Here is an 18328-nt window from a genome sequence, read left to right as displayed (position 1 = left end):
TTGGCGGAACATGGGAGAAACCTTTGCCCTGCAGTGGGCGTAGACAGGCTGATGATGATATATATATATATATATATATATATATATATATATATATATATATATATATATATATATATATATATATATGTCACGCTGTGTACATTCGTACAGTATTTGCACAGGCATATTATATGCAAAAAATGAATATAATGGCGGTGGAAATGAAAACCGAGAACAAAAGAAGCAACCAGAGTTTACAAGCGAATCATATCTGTAAAGCTTTTGTTTATTTTCTCCCACAGAACAAGTGCCTATATCGACGGAGCAGCTACTAATGGTGGACTTCCACGATATCGAAGCAGGAAGTCATTTGAAGATTTTTCATTGTCCCTCAAACATTTTTTGGAACACTTTCTCTCGCTTCAACTCGCCGAGCCTACGTAGTGCTGCGCGTTTTTCAGTATCCTCTTCATCACATTCATCGCTGTCTGTGCACTTGGACCATGGTACATCATCGTTAGCCTCCTCTTCATCACTGTCATCGAGCAGTTCGTCGCCTGTGTCGATGCACAGATTATGCAAGATGCAACAAGCAAGCATAAACGCATTTAGCCAAGTGACAGTCCGCAGCTCCAGATACATAAGCTGGCGGAAGCGTTTGTTCAGGATCCCAAACGAGTTTTCAATGAGAGCGCGGGTTGCCGAGAATTTTTCATTGAAGTTTTTCTTCTGTTTTGTTAGTGCTCCATAATCCCTGTAAGGGCTAAGCGAGAACGTCCTTACAGGGTACGCTGCGTCACCTAGGGTGTGATACCTGCCACCTTGGCATATCCCTGGGATTTTTTTGGCAAGCGAGGACAGGCGAAAGACACGGGAATTGTGTATCTTTCTCGAGCTTCCAACGAGCGCGTCACTGAATCGCCTCTTGTTGTCGCACACAGCCTGCAATGTCATTGAGAGGAAGTGGTGTCTGTTGACGTAGGTCGAAGCTATCTTGTTTGCGGGGCACTGGATGCGAATGTAGCAACCGTCTATGCACCCAACACCACCAGGCACTCCGGACACCTGCAGAAAGAGGACCAACAGTTCGTCAGTCTATCTTTAAGCGTTAAGAGTTAGGTAAACATACGTTCTCGAAATCTCTGGACAGCTTCTCCAGGTCACGGGGAAATGTGAGGACAGTTGGACCTAACGTACAAAGGTAGTCTGCCACTCTTTGCAGTACCCTGTGTACAGTACTTTCAGCCAGGTCGAAACTGTAGGCCACATCCCGCATGCATGTTTTGTTGGCTGCATACCTGCGCAGTAAGGAGATCAGGCGGCACACTTAAGTGCCCAGAAGAGTAGCGGCTTGGGCTAGTTGGTATGTCATGACGTATTGTATAGCGCGAACGGGGTACTTGGACAGACAACTGTACTTCTGTCTGTCCAAGTACCCCGTTCGTGCTATACAATGCGTTTAGTGCCCAATTTCGCGGGAGGAATTTAAGAAGAGGCAGCAATAACAATTACTCACCAAATTACTTACGAAATGAAGGACAAAATGTGCGTCTCCGCAGACTTCGCAGCCTTGCCGCCGTGATCGGAGAAGACGCGAAGCCTGCTATCAGTTCGGTGGCAACACGCCGAGACAACATGAAGTGCCTTCGGAACTGCATTTCGCCAGCAAAAGTAAAGAGTGTTAAAATGCGAACTTTCCAAAGGGATGCGTTATTTCTTACCTCTTCATCCGAGTACTGGCGGACGACGTCGTCGACGAAATGCTCAACTTTCGGTTTCTTGTCCGGCGGCCGAAACATGACGTCGAAAACGTGTTCGTATACGCCAGCTTCCAAAGCTTCTTCATCGCTTGAGTCCTCGCTGGTCGATCCGGAACTAGAGCTCGAATCATCGCTCTCGGCGAGCAGCAAAAGCGCAAGTTGATGCTGCGACGCACCACTCACTTTTCTTCCGAGACGCGACTTGCCTTCTCGGCGCGTGGAGTGAACGGGCGCGCTTGGACAGCACGTTGGTGGATCACGTGGTACGCCACGCACTGCGCACGCGCGGGGCGCTTGCGACTTCCGGTTGAATCCGCCCGCCGCTTTCTGCGGAGTAGAAAGAGTTGCTCCGTGGAGTGGATTCCGAGGCGGGGCCGCTCCGGTACTGCCAATGAAACATACAAGGAGCACTCTCAATCTGCCAATGGAACAGGCTTGCTCCGAATGGAGCAGAAAAGCTGCTACCGGACGTGCTCCGAGTCTGCCAATGGAATTCACCATAAGTGTAGTTCGTGGAAGCCAACCTTTCAGAAGCACATGTAAGAAAGATGTAAAGGGACTGAGGTTTCTCAATGAAATGAATATAGAAAAATTCTCGTTTCTGATAACCTAGCCTCGAAGCTGGTAGAACGTCTCCATATGATATTCCAGGAAATCGTGCCTGGATTGCTTTTGCAGAACGTTTCAGCGGAAACCATACGAAACTGACAAAGCCGGTCGCATGGCTCCATATAAAGAAAGAAAGGAAAGCGTATGATTTACTGGAAGAAATGAAAATACCGGTAACAACGTCAAATTCAAAGCAATACAGGTCTGCACCGCAGTTTTCTAGGATGATATTTGAATTCTTTCGTCGAGCTTTTGCCGAGCTAAGGCGAGAAATGCGACCGAAATCAGGGCGTGTCCTCGTGGTGGGAAGTATTGTGCAACTAGCCGGCGAGGACGATGGGTGCTTTGCGAAATCCACGGAGGACCATCACTCTATGGCTCACCACATATATGGAAATACTTATATCAGGCCGTACAAACGTGCCTGAAATGCCGCGAACGGTTGGCCTATGCAGGATAGGGTGCGACACAAAAGTGCACTTTATTGGAGAGAGAGAGAACAAACAGACGCACCGATCCCCAAACACTGACGAAGCAGACGCAGAGAGGTGTAATTTCTTGCATTAATTGCTATAGCTACCATATGGATTTGTTGGGCTGAGGATATTCAGGTACTGTTTGTCGTATTACTGCGCAGTTCAGCAAAGAACATAGTCATGAAGAAACACAACTACGAAGGCACCCAACATAAATAACTAAATACATAAACACATATTACATAAATAAATAAATAAATGGCGCCCCCTGTATCCCATTTTGCTTCTAAAGTGCAAGTCACTAATGTTACTCGTGTCGAATGCCCATCGCATACGAAGAAAGTGCAGATTTTATTGCCAGGTCCTTATGTTTGTCTTTTGTCCTCGGTTTCGCACAACAACAAAAAAACTGAAGACCATCTGCAAGAGCGCTCCGCCGAAAGAGCATCGAAGAAGAGCGCTACAGTCGTGCATTTAGAAAAGTCGAGCTTTTATCCAAGAAGCTTGAACGCTGTCTGGAGGCCAATCCAGGCTATCTTCATATCGGGAACGGTGTCTAGCCCGCAGAACTGAAAAGAGAAATTGTCATATTAGCATTCGTCACACATCCGCTTTTCCGTGCATCAGATTGTTCTGCATTACCGATTAGTTCCGCATAGCCTTCCACAAACGAGGGAAACAAACGCGCAGCGTCCATCGGGAGATCCGTTGCAAATGCGCCGTTTAATAGGTTTCGAATTTTACGTCTGGATTGGCAATATTTTCGGTGGTTGTTAGCAGCCTGCGCAGAAATCGCTTTTCATACTTTTGATGACGGTTTTTGGAGAGCCTCTGGGCCATTGGCCGGAGGCTGTTGGTGATGGGCATTTTGCATATCAACCTGCAAAACAAGGCGTCAAGACGACGCCGTTAATTTCGCTGCGACTCTTCACTTCACAGACAGAGTGTTTCTCTTTTATTTTAGAGCATTTATGACCGACGACGGAGCATCCTTCAGCTACCACCACTAACTGGCAGCTGGGTAAGTGCTCCACGTTGCCCACACTGAGAAAAAAACCTGGAATAAGGGGAATACGGCATCTGTATAAAGGTAACGCACACATATTGAGCTCGCGACTTGTTGAGAATGTTTCGCATCACCAGAGGTCACACTCGAAGAAGCTCAGTGACAGCGTTTTCTGCGCTACTAAAGACTACGAGGTTTTCTGAAACGTAGAGTAAAGTTCCATCATTATCGACCACCTACTCAAAAGACACCTCACCACAATTTTTTCTATGTATTTCTTCGTCGTCAGGTTGTACTGCTCCACATCGCCCTGGAAAGAGGGACACGGTACAGAGTGTGTTTTTGAAATACAGCGAGTATCATGTTTTGTGCAGAGCAGAGACGTTGAAACCATAAACCTGGAGTAATATTAACCAATATTTTGCTTTTTTCCCCCTTGGGCCTTTGAATCCTCCTTTGATGGAAATTATTCTTTCTTATACGCGTAAGTCATTTCTTTCTGGTGAGACTCTTAAACAAATTTATCTTTGCTATCCTGCAATTTCTTTGACTTCGCTGCTTTTCACTCATAAGGAATGATAATGATGAATTACATTGTCTCATTAATTTGTGTATAACAAAGAAAACGAGCCCTTAAAATTAATACTTCTTTCCTTCATTGAATATCGTAGAGGCTCCTAAACAATATATAATTTACGATAACAGCGATTTTGGACAATTAGTACGACCTAGAGAATATTCAGTTAGAGAGGTGAACAGAGAGAAAGACGCACCCATCTCTCCCAAAGTTTGGGACGAGCACAGGGAATTATCATCTGAAATAAAACACCATCTGTTTTTGAGGAAATACAACTGCACAAGATATAGAAAGTACAAAGAGAATTTCGAAACATGATTGAAATGAAACGACTGTAATCAAAAAGTCCCAGTATCGCTCAACAGGATCGCGAAAGCAGTGTAATAAACAGGCTCGTATTTTGAGCGGCTTCATTTATTGCCGCAAACATTAGAGTGCAAAAACAAAATGCAAGAGCCTGGGGTCGTGCGTGTTCAGCAAAACCCAAGCACGTCTCCCTCAAATAGCGCGCAATGATTTTCACAACGCTGTCACGAATAATAGCGCACATAGAATTGAACTAAGGCGTTCCGTCGCTTTTAACTTATTTGAGATAACGCGACCAGCTAAATAAGGTGCGAGTTGATCAGAAGGTGTCGGTGGATACCAGGGCTGGGCAGTATCGCGATACAAGAGTATCGCGATAGTATTTCAGAGATACTTTTGAGTATCTGTATTTCTGTATCGAGATATATTTGAAAAATGTATTTGTATCTCAGTAGTGAAATACATTTACGATGTATCGCCTGTATCGCGATACTATGCAGGACACGGGTATCTCGTTACATTGTTTTTTTTTTGTGTCGGAAATGAGTTGAGGCGTGTTTCCAATGGGGGAATGACGTTTCTTTTTCTTTTTTGTGCCAAGACAAGCAAAGGCGCCGCCGGTCTCCGACAGATAGGGCGGCGATGGTTTCCCCTCAAGCACAGAATGGTCCATGTGGTAAAGCGCGCGACGCCGCAGACGGCAGAATCGCGGGGGCAGTGTTGTCGGCCTCTGCCGACGAAAGTCGCTGTCTCTCAAGGTCAATGCAGCAGCCCAATTTTTTCGGGTGGCAAGCCATTACTTCGCGACCCCCCGCACGGATACCGCCTTGGAACAGGCTTTGCAATGCTTCACGTGCGTTAAGTTTCCAAAGCGGCGGCACTTCCAAAAGCAGTTCCCGTAGTCGCGGCGGAAGTGACTAGAAGATGGCTATCTTTGACGCGCTTTCAGCCACCTCTCCAATGTCAGGATGCGTTCCTAATTGATTACATGCGTGAAACGGTCTTTTGTGGTAGCAGGCTCCCCCACCGCCGGAGCCGACCTCGCCTGTTGCGGCTTTTTGAAATGGGTGCTGGTAGCGTCGGTGGTGGTGAAAGCTTCACTAAAGCTGACAGGGCCAGACGGCTGAGGATTCCGAAGATGGGGACCGACTTCGGATTCTGAACAGTCAGAACAACCCAAGTGAGGGCGGAAGTGTTTCGGTATCTAGATGACCCGAGAAGAGATATCGCCACGCTGCAGGGCAATCCGGCTATGAAGGCGGTATTTATTCACTGTAACACGAATTTGTGCTCGCCTTCAGCGGTAGACAGACTTCCTTTCTTTCGTGAGTCTTGTGCAGAGGCTGAACCGACGTTGTTTGAGAAGCCTACACAGCAACCTTCTCAGCAAAGCAGATCTTCAAAATAAATGTGTGCTTTTTGTCAATTCATTGGTGTTCATTAGTGATCCGAGTGATTTGCTTAAAGTGTGCTATTTTTAGCATAGCTTAGTTTGTTCGCCAAGTATGTCGATTTCGGTGTCCAATCCTTGTTACTGTTGCTGTGAAATAGTGTATTTTTATTGCAATTGATACTTGTAAATATATCATTATTACTAATTATGTACTTTCTCCGCCCCCCCCCTCCCCTGCAATGTCTTATTGGCACTGAGGGTACTGTAATAAATAAATAAATGAACTGAACGTTTCGATGCGCTGTAACTTTAATTACAACATTATGCTGCACTAATAGGTGTCTTTGCGTAGTGTGAGCATCCTTGAATTAAAAAAAAGTATTCCGGTATTTGTATCGCTGTAACTGTATTCCGGAATACTTTTTTCGTCTTATTGCAAAGTATCTCCGAAATATCCCGTTACGTTAAAGGCAAATGTATCTCAGTATCTGTATTTTAGGCTTCCAATTCGTGCATTTCGATATCTGTATTCCGGAATATTTTTCTGAGTATCTCTGCCCAGCCCTGGTGGATACAGTGCACACGACGCAAGCAACCATCCCGGCTTATTCAACCGCTGGAACCGCCGCAGGTGGCTTTGTGGATCTCGCGTGCGCGCTGCCTTCTACGGCACCGCCGCGCGAAGCAAGTACCTGCACCAGGCAAGGTCCACTAGAGGAGGAAGCGTGCGCAAGGAGATGCTGCACGCTTCAGCGGCAACCGCTCTGCTGCGCACACGTTCAAGGGGGCCTAAACAACCTATGAAAATACAAGAAACGAGCGCATTCTCTGCTGGCGCTTCCCGTCCTTTCGGCGCAATTGGTGACGCCAGTAGTCCGTTCACGGGATATTATGAGAAAATAAGCTCACGATTGGTCCATATACAAAGGGTTATCCGTTCTAGATTTACCCCCAACCTGCATTGCAATGCAGTCGCGCGCCCGTTCTGCCTTGTCTGGCTTGACTGTCGTGCGCCATCAACTGATTTCGCTACGCTTTAACGCGAGAGCGTTAAAGAGCTCGTTTTGCGAAAATTCCGGTGTCGGCATCGTTGGTTGTGAGCTAAAAATCATCATCTTGTCCGCGACCGAAACATCAAGAAATATGCAAGTAAAATAAATAATAAGAATCTTAGGTTCGAGTGAGAATCGAACCCAGGCCGTCTGCGTTCTACACTACAGCCACACTATTTCTTGAAACTGTTTCGAAAGACAAACGAATGTCATGTAGTGGAAGATTCGTCTTTTCGTTCGGCTTGTCGCGCCGTTCTAACTCAATGCATCCGTACCAACTCGCCCACTTCTCAGTGCGAGTCTCCTTGACGCATGAAATACTGCGTTGCAGAAGCGTAGAATCGCGCCGGGCGTCAAAACATGTGAATTGGTCAACTAGTGGGTGTTTTAAAGCCCCAGCATTACAAGGCGCTCAGACATATGTAATCGCCATCATCAGCAAACGCAATCACAGAGTGAACAGCTGCGGAGGTTCGTGCGTTGCCTTACGGACGCGTAGTGGGCCCTTCGCTGACTAGCAAACGCAGTAATTATGGCGTAGTGGACACTTAACAACTGTACTTGCAGTAGGCATCTTAGGATACTTTTAAACCGCTTATGTAACGCGCACAGTCGTTCGTTCCTTCGCGGCATGATTGAGGCATACACCGAGAACCGAAGGGAGACTAGCAATTGACAAGGCGATACGTGCACGGGGCCCGATTACGCTATCGCGTTCGACTCTTGAAGGCGAAGCTGAAGCGTCCTCCAATTTTGCGCGCTTTCGACTGCGCAAGCGGAGATAACAGTGTGCAGCCGAAGAAAGTGAAATCTTGATGGGCTTAGTGTTGACGTTGTCCACGTGCTTTATGAAGAAATAAGTGGCGAGGAGCACCTGTAGCAAGGGTAGTGGTGGTGACAAAGAAACTGCTTTCTCCTCTTTGAATCCGGAGTGGTTTAGGAGCCGTTTAACCTCCAATCTCTTTTGAGGGTCTCGCTCACTCTCTCCCCTGGGAGTGAGAGGGTGCTGATCTCTATTACGGGCTTTCTCGCGATTGGCTCGCGTACTGCACGGGGAGTACGACAGTGCCTTATCTCACTTGGACATCATTCGGACCCCGGCACCGACAGCGACTTCTCGCTTGTAGCCAGCCTACAATTTATATCGCAATAAAATGCCTACGTAGCGCTGCCATTCCACTACGGCGTAATAAACAGCCGCAAAATAGCCATGCGATAACGTAATGCTTTTCGACAGTACTTCTGAGAAGGCTATAGCTGAGATGACCGGCTTGCTATACTGAGCTCAAAGGACGGGCAAACGGTTGTTACTATGGCGGTTTCCTGGAAAGCAGCAAATGTCGAAACAGCAATCCATGAGCAGAAGCCACATTTTGAAAAGATACACGGAGACTCGCACATTGGCCCTGCCAACGAAAGCTTTTTGAGCTGCCGTTGCATACTCTGACGCTCAGCATGACGTCGCACTTAACATACGCTGGCTCTCCCTCCGAAGCTTGGATGGTCGAAGCAGCGCCCGTTGCGCAAATATTAGTACAAGTTCGGGTTTCGGTGAGGCTTTGAAGTCGGTCGCCGGCTTTGGTGTTGCTTAGCACGCAGACCGCGGTGTCTTGCACGGTGCTCGTATGACGACATGGAAGTGGCCATTTGAGTCGGTGGAACAAGATTTTCCGGCGTGTTCACGACCACAGCGGTGGTTGATAGCGGTGCCGTAGATAATCAAGCCAAGGAAAGTATTGGGGACGTTACTTGTTGTAACGATGATATAAATGTGAAGAAATTAAGGTGAAAAAAAAACAGACGACTTGCCGCTGGCATAGAGTTTACTCTGGCACTAGTGTCTATGGGAGCTGCAACGCATGGCGCTTCTGCCAGCATGGGAATGATGGGTAGTACACGGATTTGTCTAAACTTTGTTCTTTTGGCTCCGTTTGACTCAGCGTCGCCTGCATCCGCTTTGTCCCAAAAAAAAGTTCAGCAAAAGTCAGCAGCTTCACTTCACTACTTTAACCTTCTTAGGCTCACCAATTCAAATCTGGTCACGAAGTTCATAACGATTCATTCTTTTATCCGCAAGAAAACTAAAAGATAACAATAAACAAAGCCACAAGTGCGTTCGAAGCCCTCAAGTACGAAGACTAGGCAAATTTGTGTACTACCCATCATTCCCATGGTGGCTGAACGATCGCAGCGCCAGAGTCCCTCTAGTTAATTTTAGTAAACTCTATGGCCGCTGGCAGGGACCGTACACGCAACCTTCGAATAACGCTTCCGATGCTCCACCAAAAGAGCTACGGCGGCGGTCGTCCTCTCATCCACTTTATTGAATATATCTGTGCATATTAAACGTGGGAGTATTAGCCAACCCCAGTCAGCGCTAGCGTCACCAGTGTTGGTCAGCTGCCAGTTCGTTAAAAGACCACGTGCTACGTGACGCCACAGGGCAAAACAAGGAGGGCACCACACTCGCCGTCGTGGCTAGGAGCGGCGCTTATTAACAATCCGAAATTTTAATACGGACAGATATATCCGATAAAGCGGAAGAGAAAACGACCACCGCCGTATCCCAATTGGTAGAGCATCGAAAGCGTTATTCCAAGGTTGAAGGTTCGTTGCCTTCCCGCGACAAATTATCTATTCTTCCACTTTATTATTCTTCTCATTTCTTCTCCATCACTACTGCAAATAACCTACCCTACACTATCATTGGCTCGATTGTCTGTTGGTTGTAATTAAAGTCGCAGGGAGGTAGTTCCTGTAAATATAAAAGCTAGACGTGCTTACAAAAACACGATACGTGAAAACCATAATTACATGCAGCAGAAATGCACGTTTTGTAAACTGAGGCTTGGCATAAGGGGACCTTTCGAAGCAAAACTGGCGTCAACTAACCAACGATGTCAGTGAAACGCGACTCTGACTATGCAAGAGGTACGTTGTGTACCTACTGGGATGCTCCTTGTCACAGGTGCGCCACAATTACATCCTCATAATTTTTCCGAGTAGGGTATTATTTCTGACCTCTCCTTTGATAAGCAATGTGCCACAATACCGAAACGAATTTCTTCTTGAAATAAAAAAAACGAAGTTCTCGGAACACAGGGTGTTCCTGCAGCCAAAGTTTAGTCAATAGGGTTTGTATTCTTCAATGCTGCAACGGCAGCCTTCAAAAAGACAAGCGGACTTGTTGAAACGTTGGCTCCCACGACAGCCCGTGTTCCAGGGATTTTTCAACAGCTTCCATCTTCCCCTGAACTTCCCCCTCATTTGAAAAACGGAGCTCCCAAGTGAATCGTCATTCGTAATCATGCGGTCAAGGCCCCTGGAAGAGGCATAAGAGACGACTCTGCGAGCTCATGTTTTAAGAGCCAAGCTGTTTAAGATATCCGTAACTTGTGCTCCGTCGTGCAAAACTCCACAGGTGGGTATGGGCCACAAAACTTGGGCAAGCCCCACTGCCAAGTACAGCCGGTGCGAGCGTTAAAGAGAAACTGCTTGGCAAAGTAAGCACGTGAAAGCGCCTGAGAGGAAGAAAAAAGATAAAAAGAAAGAGGAAGTGAAACTAGAGAGAATGAGGGAGAAAAAAAAAAGCCTATAGAAAGGAAGAGACAGAGAAAATAGACACACACGAATAATAGATAGAAAAAAAAAACAGAGAGCAATACAGAAAGAGAAAAATCAACAGAAACAAAGGAAGAGACAGCGAAAATAGCAGAGAGAAAGGGATAGAAATAGATAGAAAGAAAGACAGAGGAAGACATAAAATAGAGTGGAAGGGATAGATAGATAGATAGATAGATAGATAGATAGATAGATAGATAGATAGATAGATAGATAGATAGATAGATAGATAGATAGATAGATAGATAGATAGATAGATAGATAGATAGATAGAGATACGAAAAAGAGATAGCAAAAATAAAGAGCAAGGCACAGAGAGAAAGAAAGAGTAAGAAAGAGAGGAAGAAGGAGATAGAGAGAGAGGGAAGAAAGAAGAATAAAGAGAGAAAAAGCGAGACATAAATAGAGAGAGAGAGAGAGAGAGAGCGAAACAAATAGAAAGAAAGAGAGAGAAAGGGAAGAAAGAAAGAAAAAAATTCCGCAGATGCCATCCTTGTAAGAATCGGTATAACGCGAAGCAGTCAGCGAGTAGTTCTATGCTGCATTTTATGGCTTGAAGCCAACCGTTACGAGGTGGAGCGACGCGTTTTTGCAAGTGTAGTAGTTCTGGGCCCATCGTGGACTCATCAGGCACGTCGTCCATACTAGCGTTTAAAGAGTAACTTATGATGTGACGTAACGTCGACACTCACGCCAGAGCACATACGTTAGACCACATATATCAGACAGTATTACCGAAACCAAGTGCTCTTTACGGTGCAATGATGTGATATCATGCGTAACTTTTGTTAATGTATTCCTCCGGTGTCGAGCAATGTTTGAATGTAGCTTGCTGAATCGTAGGAACACAAATTTAATCTTTATTAGACTGCTGGCTATAACAGCGGAGCCAGCACTGGAACCAAAGACGTTGACCTGACATGGCGCCTGTATCGTAGGAGTACATATATAGTGTTTATTGCTTTCTTGTAAAATTAGATGGCCAGCACCACAACCACAATTGACGATGCACAAACATTACGCCTGCATAGGGTACATATTCAAAGCACTTTGTAGACCTGGCGTGGCTCTGTGGTAGTATACTTGACTGCCACGCAGAATGCTTGGGTTCGATTCCTGCTGAGATCCTAATTTTTATTCTTTCCATTCGGGTCGGGTAAATGCTGCCGATGTCGGTTTTTCTTAACGCTCTCGCATTTAAATTGCCAATGTCTGTTCTCGCCGTTCCTGGGTATAAACTGTCCATCACCTGTGGCGCATACCCGTGCACCGCGGCCCGTAATAAACGGGTATGTACCACACGTGCATGAGGAATGCGTTTGACGACGTACGCGAAGATTTCCACGTTATTCAAGTCAGGACCAGACAGTCATATCCGTCACATCCTCTTACCGTCCCATGCCAACTTTGGTCTTCACCAACTTAAGGAGGCGGTCATGAGTGCACCCAGACGTAGGCGGCTAGATAGATAAATTGACAGATACGTAGATAGAAATGCTCAAAGTGCCTAGGGTTCGCTAAGAAATGCTTCGCATTTAAAAAGAGTGAGAGACAAGGAACGTCTCCCAGCTCCGCTCTTCCTTCAGTCTTGGCCCCACCAGTGCGAAGTTGCCATATGTTATTGTGTACACGTAGGTGCGTGTCTAAATTCAACCTTATTGCAACCATGATTGCTTCTTTCTTGGGACAGCGCAATTACAGCGCGCAAGAGAGCGTGTTACAGGCATTTATTTGTTTTTCTCGGGCACCCTCAGCAAGCAGAGAAACGCTTACTGAAAATCGATCTGAAAGTCGAACCACAACTTACAATTCGATTTTTTCGCCTAGCTTGGTGGTAGTTAATGCATGTTGCCTTATTGAACAGGACACAATAAATAGCGCGACTAATGCGGTAGGTTGCAACATGAATTTGGTCGTATCACCATGAAGTGCATCGGCATCATTTTAAACTATGGCTTCAGTTAACTGGGTCACCCTGTAAACATACTCAAGTCGGCTCGCGCAATGCAGAGCCCGGGAGTTCACGCCTGCGACGGCTTCCGCGACGATTGAATGATTGACGCAGGAATGAATTTACTACAACGAGAACAGTGCTCGGCTCGCGGAATGCAGGTCGCTGGTACATTTCTAGTACACTCAAGCCCAGGAGGTCACGCTGCTGTCCCTGGCGCTCTGGCGCACGCAGCCGGTGGATGGGCTTCGCCTGCCGCTTGTCCTAAACGAACTGCTCGAGCAGTGGCCCAACGCCACTGATGCCCGAATCCTGCTACACTGCAATTCCGCGCAACCTAGTATCGTAATCGTAGATGATTTCTTGTCGCTTTTCAGTATGCTGCATTGCCATTTGAAATATTTTATTCACAGCTTTGCTTGACCAAGCATCCCTTTTGCTAGACACGTCTATACGCCGTTGCCGTGTCATTCGCCGTTGTGTGCGCAGAAAGGTGCGCAGAAATCACCCATTACTCATTGATCACTGTTACCGTAATATCCGGAGATTAGCTTCCATATGCCTTTTCATTGCGGCTTATCTCAGGTTCGGCGGCCTTCTATATCAAGTGGGTAACCTAGAACCGTTTGATACGGTTATAAAATAGCGTCTGGAGAAAGCCCGACTCCTGCCGAAATTTACCAATACGGATATTCGGGCGCCTCATTTTGGTGTTGCAAAACTAACATGATAAACTCTGTGTTTGCGTAAGACGACGGGAAGGCGAAAGTCAAGCGATACGGCTATTTTACTGTGCACTTTATATCGACGCCCGGTATTCACTAATAAACTGTCGCTAATGTTACATTCAGTGATTAGGTTTTATTATTTACCCAATAATCATGCTTTTAATTTCCCTTGATTATCATCCCTTCACTACCATTCACTTTTTGTCGCTAACGGTCGCTAATTAACTTTACGAAATAATTTTCAGTACTTAACTCAATACTCACTTACTTTACTTTGATAGTGCTCATATATATAACAGTCATGCTTTAACTCGCTTCTGCGTGGCGTGGGCTACACCATACGTCAGTAAGCCGAATCACGCGAACGCCGCTGTTTGCATACGCTCGGAAGGTTTCTGTGACATCTGCAGCGCAGTGGATCACCTTCTTCATCTTTATCGTCTCGGACTCACGCTTTCGTAAGGACGAATTGAGGGCCACACGAACTCCGTTTGCTTGAATTTTATTGTGATAGCAATTATATGGACACTCTCGGCGGATTTTTGCCGTCGCCGTTATCGTTGCCGTCATGTCCCGTATACGTATGTATATATATATATATGAGAAGTAAATGAGAAGAAAAAACACCCGACCAGCGAACACCCGAGCAATCGAACCAGCGACCCTTCGCTCCGCAGCGCGCCGCGTTAGACAACTCTACCACGCGCCATGCATCCGCCGGCCTAATAACGGCAAGCTATTTATATGCACCATGCACTGCTGCCAGTACGGAGATCTCGGGGGAGCTTGAGCGTGTTCTCTATCAAGCAACGCTCCTACATTTTCTTTCAATTTGAAAACTGCCCTTGAGACGCGCACGAAATATGGCCCCATTTTGTACCCACTCGCGACGTGGAGGGAAAAAAAAAGAACGCCGGGCCACCTAGAGTTACTGTATATGCGTGGCAGCAGACGCAGAGGTGTATCTCCACGCGCCACAATTAAAAAAAAAAACAGAAATATCTAAGAGCGTCGGGTTCTGCATAGTCGACACTTGCAGCGCGCCGGTCAAACACAAAGGCGTAACAACTGTCACAGTTGCTAGTTCTCGCTTGTCCTGTGTATACCTGTGCGTTCTTTTCGAGCGTCCTATTTTGTCCTTCAGCGGCGCGCTGTAAGTTTCGAGTTGTTTGTCGTTCTTCGTGGGACATTCAAATGTCTCGCTATCGCATTGATTGCTTCGCCCTCGCGGCGAAACTGTGACTTTTTTTATTGGCGCGAACGTCACCAAGACGAAGTGAGCGCGTAGCTTACGCGCCTCGATCCTCCAGGCGCCACGAGTATTTTTGGGTCTGCTTCATGTGGTTATTTTTGTACTGCACGCCAACTATTCTCCAAGTGACCCTTCTCATGAGGCATATAAGGCTGTCGCCTTTAGAAGTTTTACCGAACAAATACCACAGGGCAGAAAGCAAAAAACATGGCTGAACCATCTGTCATAGGAATCGGAATAACACGAAAGTGAAACGTGTCTTCACAGACGTAGTTGAGCGTTCCTTGCGCATTCTTTCGCCCCAAGGGCGAATGAATGAATGCTACAACGGCAAGCAGCTCGACACGTGCAACGCGCTGCTCAAGCAGAAAGAACGCACGGAACGAACATACACAGGATGACAGCGAACTGTCACATTTGTTACTTATTTCTGCGTGAGCACCGCGCTCCTTTCGCAAAAGCGGCCCACGCTGCAGTGAGCCAAGTGACCTTCGTGCTCTCAACGCGAGACGTACGAACCACCGCGATTATGAGATAAGCTCACGCACGAGCGACCACGCCCTGTAAACGCGGGCTCTCGTCGCAACGGCGACGACCTTTAAAGCGCGCTCTTCGAGCCCTTCGCGTCATCTCGCTAGTAATAACGAAAACACGCTGTAACACCGCACTCTGAGTACTGCCACCGGCAAATGGTGTATATAAATAGCTCGCCGTTAGCATTGCGAAGAACGTGCCGTCCGTGGCCGAATCGTTTCGCGCTGCGGAGCGAGGGGTCATAAGTTCGATTCCAGGTGACAGAACTTTTTCTTCGGGTTTTTTGCTTTGCCCACTGTTAGTTGTTATATTTTACAACGTCATATTCGTGACGGAAATACGTCAGTGGAGCCGTAGTGGACCCCGGCATAAAACACTTTCGTGTTAAAAAGAAGGGGGGGGGGTGCAGAAGTCATGAGAAGAAATTTGTTATGAAAAATTTGTAAACAGGGCTTGTGTGCTGTAGCCGACGTTTCGACAAGCGGACTTGTCTTCTTCAAGGCTGCAGAAAAAAGTTTCGATACTTCTGTTTTCTGTAAAATTAGGTACAGAATTCATCATTATTTCAAAGCTCTTGCTATACTTGGATTTTCAGAGTTCCCACGGCAGGGCTGGACGACATATAGAGTGAATTCCTAACAGATTTCACCACTGACTGCTGGGATTTTACGTGCCAAAACCACGATATGATATTAAGGCGCACATTAGTGGGGAACTCCGGATTCATTTCGACCACCCGGGGTTCTTCAATTTGTAACTAAATCTAAGCACACGGGTGTTCTTTGCACTTCGCCCCCATCGAGATGCAATGCATTGTCATTCCATCGGGGATCACATTTCACTAATATGAGCAGAAACATGTAAAATTATGCAACATTTAGTACAGGTGAAGGCGCGCTGACTAACGTTTTTAATTTACACCACACCAGCAATGCAGTTGCGATTTCATTTGAGGTCTACATACCTTCTTGTCGTATGTCTTCAGCTGTTCAACGCACTGTTCGCTTATTTCACACAAGCTTCGCAAGAACTGTTGCGAAAAAAGAAAGGTTTGCGAAAAGAGAAAGGTTTTAGGTAAAATGCTGTTAATATTTTTTGTGTTAACTTACACTGTCGTGTGACGGTAATCACGGCGCACAGTGCACACATACATATATATTCCATATTACTGCTAAAAATTGTGTTTCTCTGACGTTGTCCTGATTCCTAATTAGGAGTATTTTTTTCTAGCTTACACAATGCGTCAAAATGAGACTGATGTAAATAACAATGAGGAATTTAATGAAATACTGCGATTTTTTATGCCAGAACCGCAATGTGATAGTGAGGCAGCGAAGGCATGAATGGCGCACATGAAAAGTGCCATACAGTAGACTTGACGTTATAATCACCAGCTACCAGGACATTACATTTTGCCATATCTACAGTCCCAACAAACTTAGAAGCTTAGAAGCGTTACTTATGGCAGTAGTGAATTGGTTTCCTCAAAGGAACGATTTTTTTACCGCCTTTTAAAGGAATGAGGCACGCCGTATTGAAACTTGTTGAATAAGTTTGACCACTAGGGGTTCTTACCGCGCTCTCAAGTTATGGGTGTAGGAAGTTTTGCACTATGCCCCCTTCGGAATCCAAACACAGTGGTTGGAATTGAACCCGCGTCCTCGAGCGTAGCAGCGTCACACTTTAGCCGCCAAGCTACCATGGTGCGTGTATGTAATCTTTTTGTTGCCATTCCAATCTCCATATGGACGGACTCGAATGCATAGTAGCTCGCACAAATCGGCGCACAATTTAAAGGACTGAGTGTTCCCGATTCACCTTTCAATCATTTGCGTCAAGTTGCTCAGGCAAATTCATAGATGGAGTTTTTCTTATTTTTGCATATAAAAAGGGATTGCTGTCGCCAGTAGATGTTGACAACCCCTCAGTTTCTTTTTATTTGTATTCTCCTAGCGATCAATGTGTACAATATACTGCTTCCTTTTATTTAATGTTCATTATGCATTTCGCCTAACTCTATAAGGTTGTATAACTGAGAACCAGATATGCACTTGACTCTGTAGCTGCTGCTACATGTATATTGACTAAGGGCCTACACTACCCGTTGGCTACTGGCCCAACAGTTGTTTGCACAAAAATATTATATGAATGAAAAATAAGTAAATGAATTGAATTGAATTTCAATAAGCAATGCTGACAATAAAAAAAATTACCGACAATTTTAATGAGAGCTGCTCTCGCAACAGCTACACGAGCAGACATTGCAGGTCCGCCTTTAATTACAGAATTAATATTTTCATAGTGCTCGTTACTCAGGACACATTCTATTACACGAATAAAAATGAAAGTTCAGTCTAGAAGTTATGAGAAAACATCGAAGAAGAACTGTCGCGGGAGCCAATCGTTCCGCACAAGGACTAGACGCTGACACGACTCTTGTTTCAAGGCAAACTGTAAGTGCCCTTCTAAAGACAACGCCCCTTCTTGAAACGTTGACTCCAGCTACAAATCCTGTTCGATGAGTTCTGACAGTACAGAATGAGTGCTTTCATTGTAGTACTTTAATGCTTTATGTGAAACTATTGTTTATGTACCACGTGATACTTTATTGTGTACGCCAGGGGCCTCGAACACGCGGCCCGCGTACCTCTCGCTAGCAGCCCGGCTCGCACATGACTGCGTCGGATAGTTCTTTTTTTTAATATCCTAATAAGTATGTTTATGAACTGCACAGACGTGACTGGGCTCAAGCACTTTTTTTTTTTCAAGAGGCACCCCATGCGGTCACCTTGTGTTAAAACATAAGTGTGGGAAAAAGTTCTTCGTTTCAGAATCGGCGTCCACATTTCAGTCATTCAGCAGTACAATCAGTACCGGCATATTTCTCAAAACCGGCCTTCAGATCCCCTTCATAAATCACCCAGATATGACATATGTGAAAGGCTTTCTTTCAAATAGCAACTTTGGCTGATATTTTATTCAAGCTGCTCCCCTCCTTTCCCGCGCTCCAACCTTCTTCACTGTCCCGTCCCTTGCGGGAGTCTAAACTCCCTGACTGCGTCCCGCTGGAGGAGGTGAGTT

General features: G+C 45.9%; 1 long non-coding RNA gene and 1 pseudogene across 1 annotated transcript; both read right to left on the bottom strand.

Annotated features, from left to right (window-relative positions):
* Window positions 1-404: 404 nt before the first annotated feature.
* On the bottom strand, window positions 405-1781 carry LOC125758281 (uncharacterized; annotated as a pseudogene).
* Window positions 1782-3264: 1483 nt separating this feature from the next.
* LOC119390604 (uncharacterized) lies at window positions 3265-16278 on the bottom strand. Its single transcript, XR_007415856.1, has 4 exons — window positions 16212-16278; window positions 4607-4648; window positions 4090-4143; window positions 3265-3396 (listed from the first exon to the last, which is right to left on the bottom strand). It is a non-coding gene; the product is annotated as an uncharacterized LOC119390604 (long non-coding RNA).
* Between the last annotated feature and the right edge of the window lie 2050 nt (window positions 16279-18328).

This window comes from Rhipicephalus sanguineus, chromosome 4 (assembly GCF_013339695.2).
Source record: "Rhipicephalus sanguineus isolate Rsan-2018 chromosome 4, BIME_Rsan_1.4, whole genome shotgun sequence".
Lineage (NCBI taxonomy): Eukaryota > Metazoa > Arthropoda > Arachnida > Ixodida > Ixodidae > Rhipicephalus > Rhipicephalus sanguineus.
Note: the sequence above shows the minus strand (reverse complement) of the source record. Positions and strands in the feature narration are given on the sequence as shown.